Below are 10636 nucleotides of genomic sequence, written 5' to 3'. Positions count from 1 at the left end.
CATAAAAGAAAATGCAAGTACGAGATTAAAATGTGAAATCGAAATGTGAATATAGAATGCATGACTAAAATAAAGAAATTAACATGCAGATGCAGAATTATATGCTATGCATGTGGAATGATATGCAGATGCTTAATGAAATCGAAATGCAGAAAGTAGAGATTCTGTATAGATGAAATAAGATAGTAAAATACGACAGAACAGAGAAGGCAAAACACAGTGAAAAGAAAATGTGAATGCAAAATGGAATGAAAGAAACAAAGGGAAAAATGTGCATGTATGCAAATGCAAAGAGATGCCAAAAACACACAGAAAACACAAATGCAATGTAAGAAATCAAAATCGCATATGCAAACACACACAGGTGAGAACAAATACGCAGATGCAAACTGCGATGAACAAAATGAAAGTAAAAGAAACGATAAAGTAAAAGGGGAAATAAGGTGCTGAGAGATGCAATGTGTTTGTTGCATGAATGAGATCAATGAACATGATGATTACTGAGATGCAGATGAACACGAATGCAGGTGAAATATTGAAATGAAATGGACTGGATGCAGAGGGAATGATGATATGCAATGCACAAATGATTGTGATGAAGATACAACTCACGGTAAATGCAAAGCAGAGATGAGAATGATGCAGAGACAAGATCGATGTAGGAATGCAATGAATGAATAGATGCAGGGACGTTGCAGAATGATCTGCGATGGAATGTTGATGAGATGATGCAGTTCACGGTAACTGCAAACACATGGATAAACATGATAAAGAGATGAACAGGAATTGCAATGCAGCAGATAAAAATGAAAATAAAAATGATATGCGATGAATTGAGAATGCTTATGCGATGCACAGATGCAACAGTGTGGGATGAAGAATCAACAACAAGATACAGTTGAGGATGAATGCAATGGAGATCGATGTTGATGTTGATTCAAATTAGATGTAGATTTATGATGAAATGCAATAGAGATGCAAAGACTATGCAGTAAAAGGAAAATGCAATGTGTAGAGTGAAAAGGAAAAGATGACGCTTCAAGAAAACAATAGTGCACATGTGAGAAAATAAGAAAATGTAGAGAATGTAAACACTCGGTAACACACAGACTAAAAAATTGCTCAGATTGAAATGCAAAAATGTAGAATATATTTGTTTATTTTTCCATTTTTCACTTAATCTAAACACTACTAACCTGAAGATCGGGAAATGAAAGAGGAGAAGAAGAGGAAGAAGAGAGCTTACCGAACATTGGAGTAGGTTGGGAGAAAGAATGGCCTTTTCCTTGCCATTGCCATTTCCGTTGAGAGGATCCAAGAATCTCCAACGGATTAGAGGAAGAAAGAAGGAAGGAGAAGAGAAGAGGAGAAAGAGGAACCAGAGGGAAGAAGAGGGATTTTGTTGCTTCAAGGGAGGACCCCTCTCTCAATCCCATACGTGGGATATTTAAAGAAGAGGGGTTTTGCCCCTAACTCCAATTATTTTGACCAAATTTCAAATAGAGGCTTAAAAACAAATTAGTTTCTAAAAAAAACTCTAAAAACCTACATTTTGTCTAATCTATTTAAAATTCCTAAAAAACTATAACTCCAATCTATGCTTTTTCGAGTCTACACTACTTAAAAATCTAAATCCTAAAGAAAATATCTCTAACTAATTCCTAAACGACCTAAATCCCCAATTTTAACTCGCAATTTATGCTTTTTTTGATATTTACCTTTTTCGTGTGTTTCCTCGAAACTAACGATAAATGTGGAAATTTAATGCAATTATTCATCCGATCATGTATGAATTAATATGACAAAATCCTAAAATAAATGCATGATCATATTGATAAAATGACATGAAGCGGAAAGTTGTAAGGTAAACTAAGTAAATAAATATTTATGTGTTTATTTATGAGTCCTTACTTTCATGACTCAATGTAACACTATTTATTGGTTTGGACTTCTTAGTTATGTCTTGAAGTGCCTAACTTGTCAATAAGTTAGGATAAAACATTAAAAACCTTGCAGAATGTTATAGTAGATGAAGATCCCACAATGAAAGTTGGAGAATATTACTATGGATTTCATGGTGGGTTTACCTAAAACCCATAAGCAACATGATACTATCCAGGTAATAGTTGACAAACTTACCAAGTCAGCTCACTTTTTACCCATTCGGATCATCCAACCTCTTGAGAGCCTAGTCGACTTATACGTCAGTGAAATAGTTTGATTGCACTAAATATCGGTTTTGATAATCTCTAAGTGAGATCCATGCTTTACTTCTTAGTTTCGGGAGCAACTACAACAAGCCTTGGGTACAAAAACGAAGCTGAGTATCACTTTTCATCCCCAAACCGACGGCCAATCAAAGATGACCATATAGACTTTGGAGGATATATTATGAGCTTGTATGCTGGATTGGAAGGGTGATTGGGACAAACACATGGTAATGGACAAGTTTTTGTACAACAACCACTACCATACGAGCATTGGCATGACTCCTTTTGAGGCTATGTATGGTTGACCCTGTTGATCATCGATGTATTGGGATGAGGTATGCAAATGATCTATGAAATCGATGATCATGCTACAACACTATACGCAGCAGGTTCATATGATATAGGTTGCGGACAACTTAGAGTCGATAGATGAGCTATGTAGACCAACGATACAAGGAACTCACTTTTAAAGTGGGAGATCAGGTTTTTTATAAAAGTGTCTCCAACTAAAAGTATGTCCTGGTTTGGCAAAAAAGAAAAATTGAGTCTCAGATATGTGGATTCATTTAAGGTTCTGAAATGAGTTGGTGAAATAGCATATCGGGTAGTCCTACCATTTCAATATGCACATATTCATAATGTTTTCCATATGTCTATGTTGAAAAAATATATCCACAATTCATTTCATGTGATCCAGTACAAAGATGTGGATATATGTGAAGACCTAACTGTCAAAGAAAAGCTAGTGAAAATATTAGAATGGAGGGAACGGCTCTTGAGATCCAAGACCATTCATCTCGTCAAAGCTTGGTGGCAACATCACGGCATCAAGAAATGCACATGAGAACCTTAAACTAGTATGAGGGAAAGGTACCCCAGTCTTTTTTAGTAGTCTTTGTATCGCTTGTGAGGGATAAAATTCTTTTTAAAGAGAAGAAGATGTAACGCTTGTGAATTTTGTTATATGAATAAACATGAATTTTGATTTTTGATATGGTCTAGATGTTATGTGTGTGCATTTTTACATTTGAATGTCATTTGGACCTGGGTCAGATCTTGTATAATGTCTGACCCAATTGGTGTCTCCAATTTTGGGTCACTCTGATATTGGATCCCTGATATTTTATTTGGATCTCAGAGATTGAATCACTAATATTGGATCACAAAGATTGAATGTCTGATATTGGATCCCTGATATTTTATTTGCATCCCAGATATCGAATCTTTGATATTGTATCCCCGATATTTTATTTAGATGTCAAATATTAGATATCTTATATCAAATTTCAAAGATTGGATATCTGATATTGGATCCCTAATATTTTATTTGTATCTTAAATTTTGGATCTCTGATATTGGATCCCTGATGTCGCTTTGGATCTTAGAATTTGGATCTCAAATTTTGGATCTCTAAGTTCGGGTTTTGAGAGATTTGGATCTTTGTATTAATCTGGATAGGCTTGATAGAGATCTAAAAATCTAAATGGATCTTGGATCTTCATTAAGTGGATCTAATTACCCATGATGGGTGAATAACCAAGTAGGGTGGGGCATCACCCACCTACTTAATATATATATATATATATATGTGTGTGTGTGTGTGTGTGTGTGTGTGTGTGTAAAATAGATGGGATACTAAAATGGGGTGGTAAATGAGTAAGGTAAATCTTGATGTAAAAGAAAAAAATTTGCTAAAGGGGGAAAGGTTAAAAAGTAAAAAGGTAAGTGGGTTAAAAGTGATTGTCTTGAAAAGGTGATTTTTAAGTAGTTAGTGTATCTCTCCACTCGATTTTGGAAAGATGTCATTTTAAATATAAAGGCAAAAAGAAAGCCTACTAATTAGGAGGTGAATGGGTTGAAATATAGACAAGGGAAAACCACTTTTGTGAAACCTCCCTTTCACGCCCTCCTCTCTAGCATATCCTCATAACTGACCCCCCCCCCACCCACCCCCTCATTTCCCTCTCTCTCTCTCTCTCCTCACCTCTGTTTTGTTCCTCTTACATGATTGGGAGGGACTCCATTGAAGAAAGGCAGTGATGGTGTTGGAGTTGTTGACAAATTATAGTCGGGCCGAGAAAAGATCGACCTATTTTTGAGCACCAAAGTACCTACGGTCGCATTCAGATTTAATCGAGGTAGGAATATGTTAGTAGTGTGTGTGTGTGTGTGTATGTGCACGGTGCCAAGATGTATATATGCTTAGCCATGAGTTTTAAGCATGACTAAGATGTGATATGGAAACTATATATACATATATAGTTTCACTTGCGTGCATAATTAGGAATATGTTGCAAATACATTAGTATGTGTTGTTGTTGCTTGCACTCATGATTTTCCTAAGCATGTTGTTCATATATATATGAGGGTTCTTTGAGTATATATATGACATATATTTTGTTGTGTATTTACTTCTTTTATCAACACACTTCAAAAGATTAGCATGTGTCATTGTTAACATGTGTACACCAGGTGTTGCCTAGGACTGGGCTTGGGGTTGAAATAGACAAGCGGGGTGTTGATCGTGCACCCAAAGTGAGAAATTTAATGTATATGTATATATAAATAAATTGTAGAGCCCAATTGGTTTAAAGGTACCGGAGCACAGTGAATGAGTTAATTTAACAAGTTAGGTAATATTTTATCCACTATCGTGAGTGGGATGTTAGGGAACCATGCAAATTAGGTAATATGGTAGGTTACCCAGTGTGGGTACCTAAGCCATAGGTGAAATATCAATTGCGCGCATATGTGAGGTAAGGTAATAAAATACTGAATATTTATATATAACCTAATAATAATGGATAACCCATTCAAACTCTAGGGACATTTTAGTTGAGCTTTGAGCGGCAATAACTCAGTTGGTCTCCAGTTATCGAAGTTAGGAAAGCAGACTACCAAATTTGTATTATATGGTAGATTTATGTTCTTCTGCAGAAGTTTAGGATGCATCCTGTTTTTGGTTTGGTCTCTAGGGATCTCTCTTGGTCTTTATGCCATCTATTTAGATTTTAATTTCAGATAGATTACTTAGATTATTGAAATACATAGAATAATGAACCCTTGAGTAGTCTTTTTTGTTACGGTTACAGTGGCTCTATGTATACCCGCAGAAAAAAATAACTAGAGGAACAATTAGTAAAAATTGTATAGAATGATTTTATGTTTAGTTGAATTAGTTAATGCTCTGATATTGTATTTCTTGTTTATTAAGTTTATGTTTGTTTGGATATTAATGATGAATGTATCTAGTTGTGTTTCTTAAACTGATTTATCTTTCTATGTAAAAATGTATTTAAATATGACTTTTGAATAATGTATGTGGTGCATACTTGTTATTGTGTACACATCTACTCTTACAATGTTCCTATTGCTCAAGTTGGTTGTAGTCTTACCCTATTATTTAAACATTTCAAGTGAGGAATAGATAGTGCGAAGCGGCTGCGGGATGTAGTAGGAGCACCGTGATGCATGATTTTTTTATATTTTTGGAACAACTTTGGATATTTTAATTATTTTCATTTAAACTTGTTTGCAATAAATGAAAGTGCACTAGGATCGAGGCAACGAGCACTAGAGGGGGGTGAATAGTGCTTTTAAAACTTTTCTGCGGAATATTGAATGATTTTGCAAATCTCAAAGCAAACACACAAAGAACACAAGATTTTATCCTGGTTCGGTCAAACCCGACCTACATCCAGTCCCCAAGCAAAACCCGCTTGAGATTTTCCACTATCAACCTTGTAAACTACAAGATCACACAGACCATAACCGGTCCCACTTTCAGTAACAATCCCACTGAAAGCAAACAACTCCTTTACACCAAGGAGTCCTTCTTTTTACACAAAAGAAATAAGAACATACAATACAACCTATGAGCCTTCCTTTTGAATGCAAATGAGATGCAATTGGCTTTTGAGGTTGTTGAAACACTCTACTCACGAATTCACTATCTCTCAAAGTGATTTGAGTGAAAAACTGAAGTGAAAATATCACGTGAGTGAGAAAATCAATACTTGAATGAATAAGAGTAAAAAGCAAGATTCAAATCGATTGAATTATTGTTTTTGAGTGTAAAATGCACTCATATTTATAGTTAAAAGATTCCATACGTTGAGAGTATGAAAGGGTGTCAAAACGGTTCATTTCGAACGATCAAAACGTTTGAAAAATGAAAAGACACGCCTTTTTGAAGTTTCAGGAAACGACAAAATTAGTCGACTGAAACATCAGTTAGTCGACTAATAGTTAGTTATTAGTAGACTGACAGTTATCATCGGTCGACTGATCTGTTAATCGAGCCGTTTGAAAATCTGAACTTTTGAAACTTAGTCGACTTAAGAAAAGTTAGTCGACTGATAATATCATCAGTAGACTGAAAAACCTTTTAGTCGACTGCTGCTAAAAACTTCTGAAAAACAAACATTATGTTCGGTCGACTGATAAAAAGCATTAGTCGACTGCTGCTAAATTTTCAGAAAACACATGTTCTGTTCAGTCGACTGAAAAACCATTAGTCGACTGCTGCTAATTTTCCAGAAAACAGACATTCTGTCCAGTCGACTAATAAAACCTTCGGTCGACTAATTTGACAATAATGACTTTTTAGAAAATATGGCGCGAAAGGATTAGTCGACTGATAAGTCTATTGGTCGACTAATAAACATGAAAATTTAAGAAAAGAGTTTTCTAAAAAGATTTTCAAAAGAGTTTTCTTTTAGAAAAGTTTTTCTAAAGACTTTTAAGATGAAATGCAACCTAAATGTGCACTCTAAGTAAGGCTCTTACAAGAATCTAAGACTTTTAATGAATTAAACATTTGCACACTAGTCTTCAAGGATTCTTCACTGAATTCTTCAATTTCTTCATAGCCTTAGCTGAAATGCAGTTGATTCTACTTGCTCATCATCAAAACCTTGTACTTGAAGTATCATGTATGGCTTCATTGTCGTAACAATCTCCCCCTTTTTTATGATGACAAATTTAATCAAAGATGAAGCATTTAGATGCATAGATGGAGATTTTACTCCCCCTATCAATATGCTACAAAACATTAAAAGTTAGCACATTTAAAGCACATATATCACATATTGATTGGTTTGCATTTCCATTCATCATTTCTTCATGTATTTAGAAATACATTCATTCAAAGCTTTCTTTTTCTCTTAATTTTGCATTTCTCATTCAAGATCTCCTGTAATGTAATTGCTATCATCTTTTTCTCAAGATCTCCCTGCAATTTCAAAGTAATGTTATCTTTATCTTTTTCTCCCCCTTTGTCAGAATCAAAAAGAGTAAGGGCAAAAATAGCATAAGCAAAAATAGAGATAAGTTTAAAATATTACAACCCATAAAGTATGTTTTATTTGAGAATTTTATCGGTCGACTAATATAGTGCGATTTTGAGATTTTGTTCAAAAATCAGCATTTTTATAAATCCAAAAATGAGCAAATACCTAGTTCTCTCCTAATTCTCATAAACTCTTCATTTTTAAGAGGTTTAGTGAAGATATCGGCATGTTGTTCTTTAGTGGAAATAAAATTTAACGAAATATCTCCTTTTAACACATGATCTCTTAAAAAATGATGTCTAACTTCAATATGCTTAGTTCTTGAGTGCTGAATAGGATTTTTCGAAAGATTTATAGCACTAGTGTTGTCACAATAAATAGTTGTTGTGGAGTAGTTCAAACCAAAATCTTTTAAGGTCTGTTTCATCCAAAGTACTTGTGAACATGCTAAACTAGCCGCTATATATTCAGCTTCAGTTGTTGAGAGTGCTACTGAATTTTGCTTTTTACTAAACCAAGAGACTAAGGAATTTCCCAAGAAATGACAAGTTCCACTAGTACTCTTGCGATCAGATTTACTTCCTGCAAAATTTGCATCACTATATGAAACTAAATCAAAGGAAGATGATTTTGGGTAAAACAAACCGAAATCTGAAGTATCTTTCAAATATCGAAGAATTTGTTTTACTGCAGTTAAATGAGATTCCTTTGGATTAGCTTGAAATCTTGCACACATACAAACACTAAACATAATATCAGGTCGACTAGCAGTTAAGTATAATAGAGATCCGATCATACCTCTGTAGAGCTTAGTATCTACACTTTTACCATTTTCATCTTTATCAAGAGAAGTAGTTGTACTCATAGGATTCCTTCTTGATTTCGATGAGTCCATCCCAAATCTCTTGAGAAGTTCTTTTGTATACTTACCCTGATTGATGAAGATTCCTTCTTCAGTTTGCTTTATTTGAAGTCCAAGGAAGTAGTTTAATTCGCCCATCAAGCTCATTTCAAACTCTTCCTGCATAGCTTTAGCAAATTCTTTACAAAGAGAATCATTAGTAGAACCAAATATTATGTCATCAACATAAATTTGCACAATAAGAATATCTGAATTAAGATTTTTAATAAATAAAGTGGAGTCTACCCGACCAATGGAAAAACCAGATTGTTCTAGAAAATTTTGTAGTCTTTCATACCACGCTCTTGGTGCTTGTTTGAGTCCATACAGAGCTCTTTTCAATTTGTAGACCTTTTCTGGATATTTCTCATTTTCAAAGCCTGGGGGTTGCTCTACATAAACTTCTTCATTGATGTGTCCATTTAAGAATGCACTCTTAACATCAATTTGATATAACTTGAAGTTCATGTAACTAGCAAAAGCAAGCATCATACGAATTGACTCTAATCGAGCCACTGGTGCATAGGTTTCATCAAAATCTATGCCTTCTTCTTGATTATAGCCTTGTGCCTCTAGCCTTGCTTTGTTACGAATGACTTCACCATTTTCATCCAGCTTATTTCGGAAGACCCATCTTGTTCCAATTACTGGATGATCCTTTGGTCTATCAACTAGATCCCAAACATCTTTCCTAGTAAATTGGTTAAGTTCTTCAGACATGGCTAAAAGCCAAAATTCATCATCACATGCCTCATTGATATTCTTTGGTTCTAATTTAGATATGAAAGCAACATTTGCAATATATTTTTCTAACTGCCTTCTAGTTTGGACACCACTCTTTATTTCACCAATAACTTGTTCATGTGGATGATTAGGAACTTCTTTCCAAACCGGTTGAAGGGGAATATTTTCTTGAGAAGTACTCTCTATCAAGGGTTCTTCTTGAAGTGTTGCTTCTTCTTCTTCGCTTAGAGGAATAACCTGCTCACAATTCTCATCAAATGCAACATGTAAAGATTCTTCAATACAAGATGTTCTTTTATTGAAAATACGATATGCTTTACTTCTAGAAGAATATCCAAGAAATATTGATTCATCTTATTTTGAATCAAACTTATCAAGATTATCTGTGGTATTTAACAAGAAACATTTACTACCAAAAATTTTGAAATATGAGATCTTTGGTATACGATCATAATACAATTCAAAACATGTTTTATGTAAAATTGGTCGAATAAGAACACGATTTAAGACATAACATGCTGTATTAATTGCTTCAGCCCAAAAATATTTTGGTAAATTTTTATCTTGAAGCATGGTTCTAGCACATTCTTGCAAAGTTCTATTCTTTCTTTCAACAACTCCATTTTGTGGAGTCGCTCTAGAAAAAGCAAGTTGTGAGATATACCATGTAAATCACAAAACTTTAGAAAAGATTCATTTTCAAATTCACCACCATGATCACTACGAATTTTAATAATAGATGTAGATTTTTCATTTGTAATTCTTCTACAAAGTTTAGAAAATTCTGAAAAAGCATCATTTTTGCTTTTTAGAAAAATCACCCATGTAAATCGAAAATAATCATCTACTATAACAAAAGCATACTTGCTACCATTCAAACTTTGAATTCTAGATGGTCCAAATAGATCTAAATGTAAAAGTTCAAGAGGGCGTTTTGTTGAAACTATATCTTTTGCTTTAAAAGAACTCTTGATTTGTTTACCCCTTTGACAAGCATCACATAAGTGATCCTTTTTATATGGTATTCTAGGTAGGCCTCTTACAAGATCATTCTTGGATAATTTTGAAATAATTTTAAAATTAACATGTCCAAGTCTCTTGTGCCATAACCATTGAATTTCATTTGAAACAATAAGACATTTTTCATTAAAAGAGGGTAATTCATCTAGATATAGTTCATACACATTGTTTCTTCTTTTACCTTTAAAAATGATCTTTTTAGATTGAAAATCAGAAATTAAGCATAAATCATTTTCAAAAGAAACATGAAAACCTTTATCACATAATTGACTAATAGATATTAAATTATGCATTAAACCATCTACTAAAAGAACATTTTCTATCAAGGGAAATTTTGGATTACCAATATTACCAATACCTATCACTTTTCCCTTGTTATTGTCACCAAAGATGACGGTTCCTCCATCCTTATTTTGGAGGGTGGAAAATAACTCTGGCCTTCCAGTCATATGTTTGGAACAGCCGCTGTC

The sequence above is a fragment of the Nuphar pumila genome, chromosome 14, assembly GCF_984573655.1.
Source record: "Nuphar pumila chromosome 14, dmNupPumi1.hap1.1, whole genome shotgun sequence".
NCBI classification, from domain to species: Eukaryota; Viridiplantae; Streptophyta; class Magnoliopsida; order Nymphaeales; family Nymphaeaceae; genus Nuphar; species Nuphar pumila.
This window is presented reverse-complemented; position numbering follows the sequence as displayed.